This window comes from Manis pentadactyla, chromosome 3, assembly GCF_030020395.1.
Source record: "Manis pentadactyla isolate mManPen7 chromosome 3, mManPen7.hap1, whole genome shotgun sequence".
NCBI classification, from domain to species: domain Eukaryota; kingdom Metazoa; phylum Chordata; class Mammalia; order Pholidota; family Manidae; genus Manis; species Manis pentadactyla.
The window spans coordinates 61,878,703-61,897,197 of NC_080021.1; positions in this window are offsets into that span (position 1 = coordinate 61,878,703).

Consider the following 18,495-nt stretch of genomic DNA (forward strand, 5'->3'; position numbering starts at 1 on the left):
CACTGTAGTAAATAGACAAAAAATTAAAATTATTTCAGTTGTCAAAATAAGCACTGCAAAAGTCTATGGATTTCCATAACATTCTTAATTTAATGGTGTTTAAATGTGGATTTACATCAGTTTACTTCTTATTTGATAAATCCTAGTCTCATAGGTCTATGTACTATGGAACAAAAGATAAAAATCTTTAAACTTTTGAATCTTAAACATTAAAAAGTAGTTACACATTTAAAAGTAGAATTTGAATTACATCACCAAGTTCTGAATAAAAAACAGAAAAATGAAGTCTAACAAAATATTAATCACCCACCATTAAGGCCCCATGTGCTTAGATATACTGGTTTTATTCTTCTAACTCTGTCCAGAGATTAGATTGTGCATTTACTATATCATAATATTAAGGATTTGATTAAGTGTTGGAAGAAATCACATCAATATAACTTTAAAAATTTAATTTGGTTTTTATTCATATATTCATCAAACATCTACCAGCTGCCACACATCACAGAGTTAGAGATGCTCTGTGGATAGAATAATGAGTTAGAAACAGTCCACAAACCTAGATAATTTTAATAGAGAAAAACAGATATGTAAGTGAAAGAAAATGTTTTTGGTGTGGTAACAGCACACGTAGGCGCAATGTGGGTACAGAGATTCATGTTCCCAGTTTTGCCAAAGGTGAATCAGAAAATGTTCATGGAAAATGAATACTTAAATTGATTTTTGGTTAAGCAGATAGGGCAACATTAGTAAATAATCCATTTAATACCACAGCTTCTTTTGGCATCCTTTAGTTAGAAGTTCTGAAGCATGAGTAGGAGTGTGACATAGGGAATAACAGGAAATACACAATGAAGGCAGACATAAAACAAATAATGTGGGGTTTTGCCTATTTGGGCATGGAATTTGACCTCTTCCTGACTTGCAGTGAGTAGTCATTGTAGAACTTTAATTGGTAGAATACTGTAATTAGATACATTTTACTCTATGTTGGTAAGATTCATGATGAGGGGATACCGATGGAAGGATCAAAAGCATGCATTTGTTCTAATAGACAAAAGTTGAAAGGAGGCAGTAGCAATACAATGAAGAATGAAGAAAAATGTAAAGAAGTTAAAACCAATAGGAATTAGACATCAGCAAAGTGAGAGAAAAGGAATAAAGTAAACTCTCTCTAACGGGGTGGATGGTGGAGCCAGTGATGAAGACAGAGTATACAGGAGGAGAAGCAGGATCAGCAGCCATGTGAGCTCCAAAGATGAGTAGAAATACACTTTCGAATTTAGTTTTGAGTGTATTTAATGTGAGGTATCTTTGGGACATGTGGAAGGAGATATGAAGTAATCCATTAAATATACAAGTGTGAACCTCAGGAGAATGAATTGGAAGAGAAATGTTTTTAGTTGAAGTTTCAGCATTGGGTAATTCCTAAAGTTGTGTGAGAAATAAATACGATAATAAGGAGATATTGTTGAGAAAAGAACTTTGGAAGGTATCATAAGAGCTACGCCAAGGAAACATGATGAAAACTAAAAAACAATATAAAGACAAAAAAAATGACTGAAACAGGATAAGATTTAGAAGACACTAACCAGACTTTGAAAGATAAAAATGATTTACTTCACCTATATATTGAAAGGGGATTGTGTGGAGCAAAGTCATGTTGATTTGATCATTTAAATCTGTCTGTAAACTATTGCATGAGCTAGACACAATATTCTTTTCAGAACTTTGTGAAGTAGGCAATTATGTTTACCTATAAATCTGTAATAGAGTTCAGGAAAAATAAATTGGTAGTTAACAGTGTAAATCTCTCCCACTTCATCTTTCAAAGACATTTATATTTACTTTATTCAAAAGACTATTAATGACTTCTTCAAGTTTACCTACCCACATAAAATTTTACATGTGGTACTTGGAAATTTGAATGTGTTTCTTATCTAAACACAGATTAAACGTATTACTATAGCATTGTAAAATTCAGTTTACTTTTTCCCGCAAATATTATCTTTAATTTCTAATGGTTACACAACAAATACATTAGTGGAATATTTTAGCAAAAGACCAAAGGTTTTCTTTCAGTGTACTGTGCTATTTTTGCCCCAATGATTCTGTTGTTTAAGGTAACATGTTTTTTTTTATACTCATCTTTCTTCTTAAATCTATTTCTTGATCAAATGAGCATTTTTAAGGGACTCTTTAAATTTAATTAATTCTCTGAGCCTGAAAGTCCTCTGAGTGATGTACAATGAAATCTTTTCCTGATGGCACAAATAAGGAACAATTTCTCCCCCAGAAATTTACAGGGCTTGTCTTGCTCATTGCTGCATGATTTTTTTTTTTCATTTTAAACACAACATACTCATTTTGAACTGTAATTCAGAATTATATTATATTTATCTTTTTGCCACAAGTTTAATGATTATGTATCAGAAGGGCAGAGGATATAAGCAAATGAAGGAATGGCTTAGATGAGGGTTACTCAACTACATCATACTAAAACTGGTACAAATCAAATGATGCGAGAGTGACAACACTGAGAACACCCCTCATTGCTCTTCTCCCTCTCTCTCCTGTATTACAAAGAAATGATTAAGTGACTTGGAGTAAAGTAGGTAAGACGTCAAGTTCTCTTACAAGATCACAGTACACTGATTTTTCTGAAAGGGTCTGACCATGTATATATCCTCACCTTTGTTTTGCTTTCTGGGGTTTTTATTGTGTAGCCTATGAGACCTTTGATATTTGTAGTTTTCTTTTTTCTAGAAATGTTATATCATCCCAAATTTTAACACAGAATAATTTATTCCTAAATTATTGATTTTGAGTGTTCTAAGGGTTCTAGAAAAATATCTTATTTATACACTTGCAAATTCATTTGTTTCTCATATTTGGGAAACTTTAAAAAAATTCTTTAATATTTTAGAATAATTTTCCAACTTATTTACTGGTCCCCATTTCTTATTTCCTACCAAGCACCCCCCAAGGTTATCTACTGTCATGATTTTATAGACCTGGGATTTTGGAAATAACCTTAAGGACTGTTTTAGAATCAGTTTATCTTAATATGTAAGTAAAACACAACCAGTGTGGCTGGTTTTACTTAGTGAAGGGACTCAAAGTGGGACTCAGTTCTTTTTAGACTTCACTTCATCCCTACTCTTTCTGGAATGTTACCAATAAACAAATTTCAATCTATATGAATCCACCACATGTGACTTTTTGTTGCTCTGAGGTAGAGAATCAGTTCCCATTTACTTGGGATTTTCTCTTGTTGTCTGAACTAGATGAATGTTTCAACCCATAGAAATATAACATACAAACAATGAAGTTCTTAATTATATAAGCATTTGTGCAGTATTTCTGAATTCCATTCATACTATAACTTGAGGTAATTTTAATTTTGCTATATATTAACTCACTGAAGAGAGAATTACTAGATTTCTCAAATATGTTTATATGAAAACAAAAAGTCAATTTGTCTTTTTCAAAAGTTCGTTTATTCTAATAAAGAAAAAAACAGGATACTATTTATTACTAGATTTTATTAATATTTATTTATTTATTTATTTATTTATTCAACCTAATAATAATAAGTTGCTCTCCAGGATTGTTTTAGCATGTTTGAAGGCATGCATCACGATAAATCATGGTGAAATGATACCCAGAGCTTCAATGTTATTTAAACTTCAGTACATCTAGTTATAGGATTATGACCTTCTCATTTATGTTTCTTAACTACCACAGGAGGAAAATACTTTCTCATCTAGGACTGTTCCTTTTTTTTTTTCTTTCTTCTCTTCAAAGGTACTTTGTCTGCATTTGCTCCCCTTTCCCCTTACTCATTAGAATATGTTTCCCTAAAAGGATGTACTGATTGCCTCTTGGCTGAATTTACATCTCCCCAGGCAATGCCAGGAAACAACACAATTGTTTATTAGTAGACTAACTAACTCTCTACTCTTCTTTCTCTATTTATTCCTTTTCAATTGTATGCTTTTTATTTCTTTTTCTTGCCCTGAAGCACTGGCAACTACCTATAGTATAATGTTGAATAAAAATGTTAGGAGTGGACATCTTCATCCCAATCTCAGAAGGAAACTTTCAATATTTCACCATAAAATAATGTGTTTTTACCCCAACAACAAATAAAATGTGGTGTTTTTCCATACCAATTCTCTGGCTCCAACTGAGTATCCAACAATTCAATTCAATTCAGTTCTGGCCCTAACTACCCAGAGCTAACAGGGAACCCACAGGTTAGGTGCTTAGTCCCACAGACTCTCTCACTTCAGATGCCAGTAACAAATGGGGCTTTTACCTCTTTTGGATTAATCTAAAAAGTTAATTTTTTTTATATCTATCCATCTATTAACTTTTTGATCACATATTTTACATCCACAGTTTTCTTTTTTCCTGCCCTCTTTTAGGTAAATAAAGTAACTACACACACTAAACCCCCTATTATTTATATATACTCATACAATGCCACTTTCTGGTTGCCTTCATTTTTTGTCTTGCTTTTTCATATTTTCATCTTGTAATACCTCTTTCAGTTTCAATGAAAAACTTCCTTAGGTGATTTGTTTTTCCTCTTTTTTTATTTGTTTTAATGTGGGCCTGATGGCAATTTATTCACTCAGTTTTCACTTATCTGAAACCATCTTTATTTCAGATCAGTTTAAAAGAATATGTGTTTCTGAATATAGCTATCTATATTGTCATTTATTTATCTCAGAAGTTTAAAGGTAGCATTTGACTCTCTTGGATTCCATAATTTCTGTGAGAGATCATCTGAAATGAAAATAATACATCTTTTATTTTTCCTTTCTAGCCATCTTAATATATTCAATGTTTTCCAATTATTTTTTCTCTCTATGCTTCAATATCTATTTTCTATTGATATGTCTTTCAGTTCACTAATCTTGGTATCTCTTTAATCCTATGTGCTAATAAACCCAACCAATTAGTCATAATTTTAGATTTTGTATTTTTTAGTTCAAGAATATTCTAGGGAAAATGCTCCTTGACCTTAACCATGGCAATGATTTCTTTGGATATGATATCAAAAGTACAAGCAAAAAAAAAAAAAGCCCAAAAATAAATAAGTAGTGTGACATCAAACTAAAAAGCTTCTGGACAGCAAAAGAAACAATCAACAAAATGAAAAGGCAACCTACAGAATGGGAAAAAATATTAGCAAACCAACTATCTGATAAGAGGTTAATATCCAAAATATATAAGGAACTCATATAACTTAATAGCAAGAACAAATGATCTGATTAAAAATGGGTAAAGAGCCTGAATAGACATTTTTCCAAAGAAGACATACAAATGACAACAGGTATATGAAAAGGTACTTAACACCACACTAGTCATCAGGGAAATGCTAATCAAAACATCAAGTACACAGGACCTCACGCCTGTTAGGGAGGCTATTTTCAAAGAGTAGAGATGGCAAGTTTTGGTGAGGATGTGGAGACTAGGGAACAGGGGACGCTTGTGCACTGTCAGTGGGAATGTAATTAGTAGTCGTTATGGAAAATGGAATGAAGTTTCCTCAGAAACTATAAAATTAAACTACCATATGAACCATTAATCCCTCTTTCAGTTATATACACAAAAGAATTTAAATCAGTACATCAAAGAGATATCTGCACTCCCACGCTCATGTCAGTATTATTCACAATAGCTAAGATATGGAAACAACCTAAGTACCTGTCAACAGATGAACGGATAAAGAAAAAAAAAGAATATTCTGTTCATTCTTTTTACATATTCTCATTCTATTTGCAGTATAATTGCCCACTTTCCAACCGTCTTTTCTGCCTATTCTGCTAGAGTTTTGAACATAATCATTGCTTGTATTCATTTGCTGTTAACACCAACATCTGGGTCACCTAACGACATGCTGTCTCTTTCACACCTTTTATTATTGATCCAAATGTCCTATGTAAGTGACTTATAACATTAAATATGATGACAAATATTTCGTATCAAAATTTTTAGTGGCTGAAGGTGATTTAACTCCAACCAGAAGGAGTTTGCCCATTTCTCTGCCAGGCAAAAAGAGTATGAGCTGAACTCTTTAATACAAAAACAGGATGAAGTGGGTCATATCCCAGCTCCAGTTTTGATATCTCAGACTCTTTCGGAGTTGCTCTGCACTAGGATATGTTCCTCCAGGTCTTTCAGCAAACACTCAGTATTAAATTAAATTAATTCCTCAATCCTGAGAGACTGAGGGAAATATACTGTTTTCAAGAAATTTTTATTTAGTGTTGCAGCTTCCTAACCCACACATCTTTAGACTTCGTGGTATTTCTTAAAAACAGCAGTATGCATGAGGTTCCTTGAGTCTCCTTTTCTGCCCCCTCCAGGCCTATATAATTACCAAAACTACTTCTGTTTTCTCCTCAGTAATGGCCCTTTATTTAAACATAACATAATCTCAGACTCTGTGTGGTTTATATCCAGAACTGTCAAAATCCCCCCTCAAGGAGAGTTGTAGATGGTTAGTTTACTTTGAGATTTTCTCTATCCTCTGCTCTCTGGAATTATATTCCTTTATTCTTTTGTGCTTACACAGCTCTCTGATAGCCTTAATGTAAGATGGTTGTAGATGCCTTTCTTTTTTTCTTGTTTTTATTAGTGGGAGGATTGGCCCTCCAAGCACTACATCATTTACTTGATAATTAAAGCTCACTCTTGATTTCAAATAGGCAATATTCTGTTTTGTTACAGCTGCAAAGTTGATGTTAAAGAAACTTAATAATAGGAAAGTAGAAAAAATACTTAAATGTTAAAGTGTTTTTTAAACTCAGTTGTACTATACATAAAATTTTTCCTGTCTCAAGTTATAAAGTTCTAATACCCAGTGGTTTAGGAAAGATAATCTGTTTCAAGTGACAATATTTCTATCCCTAAGTTTAACTTATATGTTAATGCCATTTGTGCTTATGGTTTAAGACTAAGTGGTTTTTTCTGGTGGGGGGAGGGAAGAATCTTGTGTTCAATAGGACTTATAACACTCCTATTTAGTTTGCAGAATGTCTTCACCATAAAACTGCTGGACTTCTATGAGTCCATATTAAACATGTGTTTGCAGCTACAGAATCTCTAAGACTCAATCTGTATAATTTGTCTCCCAAACTATTGCCTTTGTATACAAAGAGCAACCCATCTCACAATCAAAAGTGTTGTATTAATCTTTTCTTTTACCTTTTAGTTAAGGAAAAAGAAAAGGAGAACAATGTAGAGGAATTTCCATCATGTGCATAAAACAGATCCCAAGCAATGCAAACGATGTGAGGGATGGATTTTGAAAAAATTAAATCTTACTCAGAAAATACCTTGTTGCACAACATTGTGTGTAGCAGGAAGATTCAAGATCAACTCTAAGCCTAACATAAAGCCAGAGGATAATGGAAATTAAAAAAAAAGAAAAATGATTTAATATTTCTTCCCCAAACAAGTATGAAACAAAGGTGAATTGTTGCATAGCATAAGGTAGGCAGAAATGAATCATATGTTCAATTTCCCAAGAATAAGATAAAATGGCATTTAAAGTATTTTAAAATGGCACATTGTACATTGACTTTGAAGATATTATTCCAAAGTTCTAATAATAGAAAATAATCCATTTCATTTAGACTTCAGTTAAATGTGTTTTTGATGTAATAATACATTAACATAATATTCTAATATTTTAAATTATGACTTCAGGTCATGACTAATTAATCTTTAGGGTTTTATTAGATTCTTTCAAACCTTAGAAATAGTTGGAAAAAAGAAAAATGATGTTTTAATGACTATTTTAAAGTAGTTTAGTCTTTAAAAAGAAAGACTAGACTGACTCTAAAAGTTCAAAATTAAAATTAAAGTATGATTTAATGTTTAACTTCTTTCATTTGTTTGGACTGAGAATTGATAGGGACAGTTAAATAAGTAGGTGCAAAGAGGCTCATTTAATACAGTAACATAATTTTATATTGATAATTTTTCTACATTTTGGGAGTCATGAAAAGGTGAAGGAATTTTACATTTTCTGGATCATAAAACATTGTCATCTCTACCTAGACATATTTTTGCATATTTTCTATACCTAATGAATAAACTATATGAATTAAGAATCATGAACAAGCATTATAACTTTTTCTAGAGTCAGTTCATTTGATGAAAAATACAAGTGTATTTGAAGGCAAGTGTTCACTTACAACCTTCCAAAATGAATGACTGCAAGGGCTAGACCTAAATATTTTCATTCTCACTTGAAAATAGAAACTTGTTCCACAAACTAACTGTATAAAAATATACAAGACATCAGGATTATTTAGCTGACCATTTAGTAGAAATAAGTTGTAGAAAACTACAAAGGAAAATAATTTGTGACTTTCCAGAATAATGACCAAATCTTAATGGAATTTATTCACTTACTCATTCTTTCTTAGATCAAGTGACAATTCAAGAAAATTTCCAGTTTATTTATAGCTTGGATTTTTATACTAGCCTAGTTTTTATTGATTGATATTAAATTAAGTCAAGATAGATTTTTTAAACTATTTTGAATTCTGGACCCACTAATGTACACGCTCAGAAACTGACAAACTAGATCCTGAGAGCAAAACCCAGCCTACCCCCTACTTTTATACAGCTTGTGACCTAAGAATGGATTTTGCATCCTTAAATGGTTGAAGAAAATCAAAAGAAGAATTAGATTTTGTGACATGCAAAAATTAGATTAATATCAAAATTTAGAATATATCTCTAAAGTTTTATTGGAACAAAGTTAAATCTAAAATTGTGAAGAGTCTAGAATATACTTAATTATTGATACATGTTGAAGTGACAATAATATTTTGGATCTATTCAGTTAACTAAAATAGACTCAAATTAATTTCACCTCTGTCTTTTAATAGGACTATTAAAAAACTTTAAATTACATACGTATCATATATTTCTATTGGACACTGCTGCTTTGATGATTGGTCTCACTAATGATCTACCAGAGACATGTGAATAAGAGTTTCATGTATCTTTTAATAGGATTAACTGATCAATATAACTGAATAATTTTCAGATCCTACAAGATATTGGAGTTACTTATACCAATAGTAATAGAGAATATAAAATAATGAGAAATTATGGTATATGGACTATAAGGTCCATCCAATTTGAAGCTCCCACTGTTGTTAAATTCTCCAATTTATTTTTCTTTAAGAATTCACAACTTTTATGATTCAATGGTTTTGGATAAGATGAGTGTAGAGCCATTAGATATCACAAACCTATTAATCACCCAAAATATCCATTGTATTATTACTTTTTTCAGCTGCATAATACTTTATTCATAGAAAATTTTACTTCAAAATTCAAATCTTTATAGAAACAGAATTATTCTGATTAAACTTGGTTGTGTGTCCTGATTCTCTGTGTAGTCAGATTTCCCCGCATCCAGAGCAGCCTTGCAGTGGCTTGAGAGAACCATCAGCTTGATTTGAAGATAAGAATGTGAAGACACTGTTAGGCCAGAGTGTGAACATGCTGAAGTCTCTGCTTTAGTGCTGCCTTGTCATAAAATCAATGACATCTCTTTTAACTTGAATACAAAATTCAATACTGAATCGTTTTGAGAATAGTTCCTAAATTATATATTAACATTAAATTTGAGAACAAGAATATATGATTTATGGTTCTTCATAAATAAAAATATACTTCTTGACCTTTAAGAAATCCACATATAATTTTGTATTAAGTTGAACCATGTGAAACTGTCAATTATGAAAATGGTAATTTCATATGTTTCAATATGATAGATCCTGATAATGGGTATAATGGCTACTTCTGTTGTATTTTTACAAACAGCTATCTCTCCCACTCTATTAATATATCCCAGGTTAAAACCAATACCAGAAAGAAGTACTTAGAAAAAAGAACTGTATGATAGGGAAGCTGGATCGGAATCATCTGAGAAAATCCTCCAAGTATGCAGAAGATCAAGTTGGCTAGCTGGCAATCTTTCAAGGAGCAGCTGACAGATTTTGTTCAGGATTTTCTATTGTAGAACAACTTGTCACAGTCCAATTAGATAGTCTAAGGAATGAGCTATTGAGCAAAGGAGATTTGAAGTCAACTTTTCCTCCACTCACACTTTGAAATCAAATCTCCAATCATCAGCTGATAGCCAACTTCAATGTTGCAGCTTTCTAAATCAATACCATTACATGAAGTTTCAGACTGTGAGAGAGGTTCTTCTTTTCTAAGATACTTTTATGCATATATGCCAAACGTTTGTTCCAAAAACCAAGAGGAATTTTCTTTTAGATATTATCTGGAAGCTCAATAAACAGGTACCTGTGTTTGAAAACAACTGTAATTCTTACTTTGGACTATTAACTCATCCAAAATCTATTGAGCAAATCTTGACAATTGTACTAGATACCAGGAATAATTTAAAGATCATTTAAATCCTAGTCTATGTTCTTCAATAATTCACTTTCACTTGCAGAGAAAAGACAGTAAATAGTATATAGATGGTAGTTTAAGTGATGGATGTGAAGACATTTTTAAATTTGCCATCCAAGTTCTTAAGAAATTAAAAGTGCACCTTTTTTATTCTACAGAGCAGGTCATAAATGCTCTCTCTTTTATTTGCCATGCATATAAGAAGCTAAGAATGCAAGGATGTGGGCCAAATTATTGCAGTAGTAACATAGATAATGCAGTTTGGGGATCTGTTTTAAGAGGTACTGTACTACAAAGTATACTAAAATCTTTTAGCTAAAAAAATGTATTTGTATGGTTATGATTTTCTCTTGTTTTGTAGATTATATAACCAGAAGGTAAATCATATCATTTAAGAATCCAAAAACCTAATTTTGGGGAACAAATTATGTTTCCCAGCCAATATATAATTTTCTCTTTTTAAATATGTGTGGAACTGTGGTAGGAGCCGTAAAATACAATGTGACTGGGAGAAGGACAAGTGAGAACTCATTTTGTTTGCTTCTTTGTGTTTTAATGAAAATTGCAGATCACTAGTCAAGTGTATTAATAAAGATTTTGAAGTCTTCTGATGGCAGAAAAAATGCCAGTAACACCTTAATCAGACAAGTGAACTTGTTCTTGGACAGTTTTTTTATTCCACATATACCAAGGTCTTTCTGGAATGTCAGATTCTGAATGCTCACAATTTCATAACAAATTTATAGATGTTTCTGCCCAAGTTATTTCTTAACATCTTCATCTAAAACTACTAGATTATTTTTGGTGAAATTGAACAGTTTGATCACCCCATTTCATTTAATAGTTTTGAACACAAAATGGAGAAAACAATTTTGGGAAAAATAATCTTTCACTAGTCATAAATGAAACAAAACTAAACCATTTTAAGGCTGATGGTATTCAAAGTTAAGATCTGTCAGATCAAACAACTGACATTTTTTATTTTCAGAAATCCTTTTGAAGAATCCAATCTTCAAAACTTCTTCTAATCAACATCCTAAAGTGTTAAAATTTATAATTACTATGTACCTTCCATATTTGGGGATCAATTTTAAAAAGTTTGCTATGAAAAATTCTGAGAGTATAAGAGGTTATAAATGTTATAGAGTCCTTGATCTCAATATATTTTAATGAGCAGGGCTTTCCTATTTTTAAAAATAAGATTGAAAGTAGAAATTTTAAAGTTGTTTCTATTTTGAGACAGACACCGAGCTAATTTAGAAATTAGAAAATATGTTTAAAAGTCTCTGGTCATTGAATTTAACCAGGAGATTTGATGAAGTTTAAAAAAGATAAAACTTCATATCTAGTAGATAATCAGCTTTCTGGGGTATATGGACATTTCCTTACTGATTTCAAGAGATAGCATCAGTCATGTGTTGTTTATTAGATTACAGGCAATTCGGGAATTGGAGACATTTTACTTTGAAAATTACATAAACCAGTGATTTCTGGCTAGTTGGTTTTTACCCTGCTCGTTCTAAAAATGAAGAGATGCTATTTTAATCTTTTATCTTTTAGATGAGTTTATATAACATCTTTTCCTTAAGATTTCCTCTAACTCACCTATAGAAAAATCATTGCTACCCTTTTTAATTCCACAAATCCTTGTTGAATAGTACTATGTGGCACTAAGAACCAAGAATGTAGATGTGAGAAGCTCATTGTCCTCTACCCTCCCATCAGAAAGTACTTTTATTTTCTTTTAGCACTCAAATTATTCCGTCTATGTTTCCCATTAGTTTCTAATGAAGGGCTCTTGTTTTATTCATCTCTTTCTCCCCAGCACCCAGGTGAATGCCCAACGCATAGATATATTTGATGAATGGAATTGTTGAAGTATATCCCTTTTCATAAAAATTTAATATCTTTTGCCTATTAAAGAGGATCATTTTCCATTTTCCATGACTAAAATGATTTTCTAACATGAGAGATTCAATGTAATCAGTAAAGAAAAGGATGGTACAGAGGCAAAAGAGGCAATGTGGCTGCTGATCTGTAAATTCCACTGTAAAGGAAACCATGGCTTGCTCTTTACCCTCTATACCTACACCCAGGCACAGAGTCTGGCTCATTATGGATGCTATTTTTATTGATCAATTAATTGAGAAAGTGGGTGGAGTTAGTACTCATCCATTACTTGATATGTGATTTGACACCTGTTGTTTAACATCTACATCTCTGTTGCACTCTAGACAATAGATTAAGTCTTCATAATAAGTTTGGGTGTGAAGGTTACCTGAGGGAAAATGTTTATAAAAATCCCTCATAAGCTGTAAATTGTTAAACTATATTTATATTAATTATAATTTTTTTTTTAAATGTGCATTTTTGTTTGGTTGGTTTGCTTTTTGCATTGTCTTATGTAAAGAAGAAACAAAACAAAATAAATGCTCTGAATTTCTCTGGCACATCTTTTAATGATGTGATAGGATATTTAGAGATTTTCTCTGTCCCTTTTTCTATAGTGTGATTGTTTTTGTTGAATTCCTGCCATTCATAGTATAGTTTTGAACGATGATACGTTCTTATAATATTCACAAGGTAATTAACATTTTTGTTCAAAATAATTTTAAATTTTAAATTAGCATAGAGAGTAGTAAACCCAGCATTTTTGGTGTATTTTTCTTAACTTGGGTGAGCTGTCTTAATAGGAGACTCAGTAATTTTTTAAAATGCAAAAATTTTACTGTTACTATCATTTCTAAAGTTTTATCCATACAGTGAAATATTAGCACTGCAAGTTGTCTATTATGTGAGAGGGTAATTGTCTGTTTATTGATTCACCCTTCCTTTTAACTCTATGTAAAATCCACTCTTCATTAGGATAGATATCATCTAAGATTCTAATACTGATTTTTTGTTGACCTTGAAAAAAGAATGGCATGCATTTCCTGAGTTTTCCTGTTTCCATAAAGTCATAAAATACAAGTGTTCTAGCAGAAGCCTGAGTATCAGTCCTAGGCATGTTCTATGTTTTTACCTGCCCTCCCTTTGCCAAATAGATACATGAATATTCATTGAGGTAATTATGTTTAACATCACAAAAATGAGTTCATTATCTTTTTGTGCTTTAATTTTTACTGTCAAAAGTCTGAGTCCCTCAACATTTACCAAACAAAAATTTTGTTTTATAAATATCATCAATTTCTTGAATGCCTATCATTTTCATAATTTGAATTATAATTCATAAATATAAATATAGAATGGTGTGTGCAATGCCTGTGTAGTTAAAGTGAAACTTATGAGTCAGGTGACTTTCTAATGACCATAGAGCTCTTACTCTATATGAAGATACCTTAAAATTTTCTGGTACTTTAAGGGAAAGGTAATCTTTTCTTAATGATTATCCAATGGTTACTAACAAATTAAAACAAGTTTTATCTACTTTGTATTCTAGCAAATACAAATTCTTGCTTTTATGTGCCAAGTTTTACTGACATATATTAGGTTAGTATACACAAACAAGAAAATTATAATGAAAATAATATTTTAAAAACTGGCCATGTTAGTGAAGTAAATGGGATTAAAATTCAAAAAGGCTACTGTGGGTCTTATCAAACAAACCTTTTTAATACAAAACTTTCATTGTTTTGAAAAATTCAAGTAATAAACAACCCTGTGGATGGAAACCATTTGAATATATAGAAAAGGAAAATTTAAAGATAATCTTATGTATATTGTAAATATTTGACTGACATAACAGAAGCTTAGACATAGCTTGACGATTTGAAGTTTCATTGTTTCTGGCCTCATAAATCAAATTCAATTGAATCATCTATTAATCAATGTATACTTATTTCTGACTTAGTCCTGGCAAATGCTTCGTATATAATATAAGTCTAAAGGTTCAAGCTAAATAAATCATCCAATAAAGACATTTCCTTCCAGAACAGATTAAGGTCAGTTTTGAATTGGAGTCTCTGTCTTTGCCAAATTAACTCATCTTTCATTTAACAAATATTTGTTGAGTGCTGGGCACTGTTCTAAGTGCTGGAGAGCTGGAAGAGAACAAAATACACAAAATTTCTGTTCTCTTGGAGCTTATATTTTGGTGGAGGAGACAGATAGTAAGCAAAATGAGTAAGTAAATGTAGCTTATGTTGCAAAAAGACAAATAAATCAAAGAAGGGGAATAGGTAGTGTCAGCCATGATATGACATTTCAGAGTTGGCTAGGGGAAACCTCACTGAAAATTTGACATTACAGTAAAGATGTGAAGGAGGTGAAGGAGAAAACCATTTGAGTATCTAGAGGAAGAAAATACTGGAAAGAGAGAAGAGCAAGTGCAAAGGCCCTGGAACAGAGGAGGTCCAATACTTTGGAGGAACAGCAAGAAGGTCACTGTGGCTGCTGTAGAGTGTGGAGAATAGTAGGAGTTGGAGGTCGCACAAATAAGGAGGTGACAAAGTCATGAAGAAGCTTAAGTTTATCATTAAGCATTTTTATTTTACTCTAAGATTGGTAGAAACCACTCAAGAGTTTAAGCAGGACTGACATGATCTGACTTAGAATTAAACAGGTTTCTTTGCATTATATGGTGCAGATGGAATGAAAAAAGGCAGGAAAGAAGAAGGAATACTAGGTAGGTGGCTACTGAAATGATGCCTATGATAGAGGGTAATGGCTCAGATTAGGGTGGACAAGCTAAAAAGATCTGAGGAGTAACTGAATGTAGAGTATGAAAGAAAGAATAACACCATGGGTGGTGTAATGAAAGAATGAAAATGCACATGGATCAGCCAATTGGAAACATGGAACTACAATTCACTGAGATAGGAAAGAATGTGGGTCAATTTCTCTAAGTTCTTGAAAAATACTTTAAAGCTCTAAGTTTCCCTTTAAATATTGCTCTATCTCACAGTTTTTGATGCCTATGCTCTTAATGGTCATTCAGCTGTAAGTATTTCATATTTTCCATATGATTTCCTTTTTAATGAAATAGTACTTACTAATGTGCTAATTCCAGTAAATTTCTTTTGATTATTAGTTTTCAGTTTAACTGAGTTTGGTAGAGAAGAGCATTACCCAGCGTTTAGTTTTTGAAATGTATTAAGGATTATTTTTGTCCTAGTATATAATAAAATTTTGTGAATGTTTGGAAAGAGCCTGGATGTAGAGTTTTATAATCTATAATTCAGATGTTTTTTTTAATTTGTACTTTACTGGTTTTATCTGTCAATTTCTGCAAGGGATATATTAAATTCTTCAGCCACAGTTGCTGACTTACCTGTTTATCCCTGCAATTCAGTTGCATTAGATATACTCAGAGGCATTAACAGACTATTCATTCATCTACATTGTTCACTATTCTGAGTCCCTTGAAGGCAGAAACTGTGTTAGTCATTATAACATTTGAAATAAAAAATACAAAGTATGGACATAGAAGACCTTTAACTCATCTTTGCTGAATTAATGAACAGGTGACTATCAATGCAAACTTGATTTTAGAATATTTTCCCATGAGAGTTATATACTTGAACTGATACATTTATATGCTTTGCTAGTGTCTTCTAATTGTATAAAATATGCCTATGCAGACAGTGGGTGGACAAGATGAAGTTTACTAATTTATAGGAATATTTAATTTGCAGATATATTTTCATGATCTAAGAAATAAAATCTCATGATATTATTTAATCATTATTTTCATACCTGCTTAAGTTAGACCTACAAAATAACAAGACAAATGTTTCAATAAACATTCTAGATTCTACATATCCATCTGAATGATTTTAGCAATACTGTTACAAATTAAGATTTTAAAAATTCTTAGTGTTAATTACCTTTCATCAATATAATATTCAAAGATAAATTCAGTTACTCATTGCACAGATACATTTTGTTCATTATCTAAAACAGACCATGGACATGATCCTTACATATTATAGTATAGTGGTAAAAAATATACTCAAAATTTCTGCCCTTGTGCATCCCACAACCTAGGATTAATGGAAAGAAATTAAAAATGTCAACAACATATGGATATGTGTCAACTAAAAGTATCAGTAAATATGAAACAATGGCAATTAATGATAATTGCTATGAAGAAAACATATTGGGGAACTAATAACGTTACAGAGTGATGCACCATGTTAGAGTGGCCTCTATGAGATGATAATATCTGAGCTGATGCCAAAATGACAGGAAATAGAAGATCATGCAAATAGTTGGTGGATAGTTTCATCATTTTTCACTGAAAATATCAAAATCTGATGTGATGAATTCTTGCAAAAACTCAGTATTAAAAATGGAGGTACATGTGATATAATGTGTCATAGGAAATACATATTTGGTCATTCATATCACCAAATTACATATTTCCCAAGTATCTTTAAGTCTTCATCCACCATTCCTGAAAATATTGCAGTCTTAAAGGTGAAATAGGTGTTTCATCATGTTAGTGAGAAACTTTTGGACACCACCCAAGGGCGGGGGCTGGAGGTTGAATCAGCCAGTAATTTAGTCAATCATGACTATGAAATGGAGCCTTCACAAAAATCCCTGAGAAAAGCTTATCACTCTCTGAGCTCTTGGATCCCACTCCTTTACTGGAAAGAGCTTCTACGCTTGGAGAACCAGAACACTCCCAGGGCGACGGAGCCAGGCCTCAAGCTCCCTGAGGAGAGGAGCTCCTTTATTGGGCACCTTGCCCTATGTCTCTCTTCATCTGGCTGTTTGTTAACTTGTATCCTTTATGGTATCCTTTATTAAACTGGTAAACTTGAGTGTTTTCCTTAGTTCTGTGAGCTGCTCTAAGAGATTATTAATAGAACCTAATGGGGAGAGGTCATGGGAACCTCCAATCTGTAGCTGGTAGGTCAGAAGCACAGGTAACTGCCTGGGGCTTGGGACCGGAGTCTGGAGTTGGGGAGTGGAGGGCAGTCTTATAGGACGGAGCCCTTAACCTGGGAATCTGGTGCTGTCTCCAGGTAGACAGCATCGGAATTGAGTAGAGTTCTTGGACACCCTGCTGGTGTCTGAAAATTGCTTGGTATAATGTGTGGGAAGACGCCCTCCCACATGCTTACACACATTGGAATCAGGTCTGGGAGCCCAGAGTGATACTACTATTACTGCTGTGTATAATACTATTGTTGTACATATAAGGGAGGAAAAAAACACATCACAGTATACCAAAAAAAAAGGAGATATTTTTAACGCAAAGGCACTGAAAAGTTTCATAACTTTAAAAATATATATTTCCTCATAGGACCTTATTTCAAACAAACTTACCCTCCTCCCCTTTTTATGGCTTTTCACCAATACCAAATATTAGCTTAAGTACAGTATTACAAGAGTGAATTATTTTTGCCTACCTGTAAGAAAAAAATTGTCTGTGGAAAGCTTAAAAAAAAAATAGCTAAGGTTGTTTGAATCTAGAACTCAATTCAAAGACCTTGAAATTAACTAGACTTTGTTTATGACTCAGTTTTGAGCATCAGAAGCTTATCTAATATGTGCTTCTTTCCAAAATCTCACCACACCAAAACTTGTGCCTTATCTTATTTAAACATTTTCTTGCCTTCATCCTTTGAGGTCATATAAAAATTATCTGTTCAACTGACATTACCAGCATTGGAGGAGAATGAAGCGTAACAGCCAGTCTATCCAAAGTACCTGTCTTTACTTTACTTCTTCATGGAGAGTACCAAAAAATTTTAAGAATGGTACTGCCAGGATAGAAAAGGCAAAATGGAAATGGGACATCTGGGACCGGAAATGACAGCAAATAAAAGATAACCGAAATGCATTATTCCTTTACTTCATTGCAACCTTCCTTCCTATAATATCTGTGTGGCTCCCATGTCTTGGCATAGAGTTATGTTTATAAGCCGTATTAAATGGTTCAATGAAAAAAAATAATGGATAATACTCCCTTTTTATAGTTTCATAATGCATGCCCACATCATGCAGACTCTGAGTAGTGTAGTCAAGAAATGTATTTGTGTTTGTTTAGTTACGGGACTTCCAAATTTATTTAACACTAGA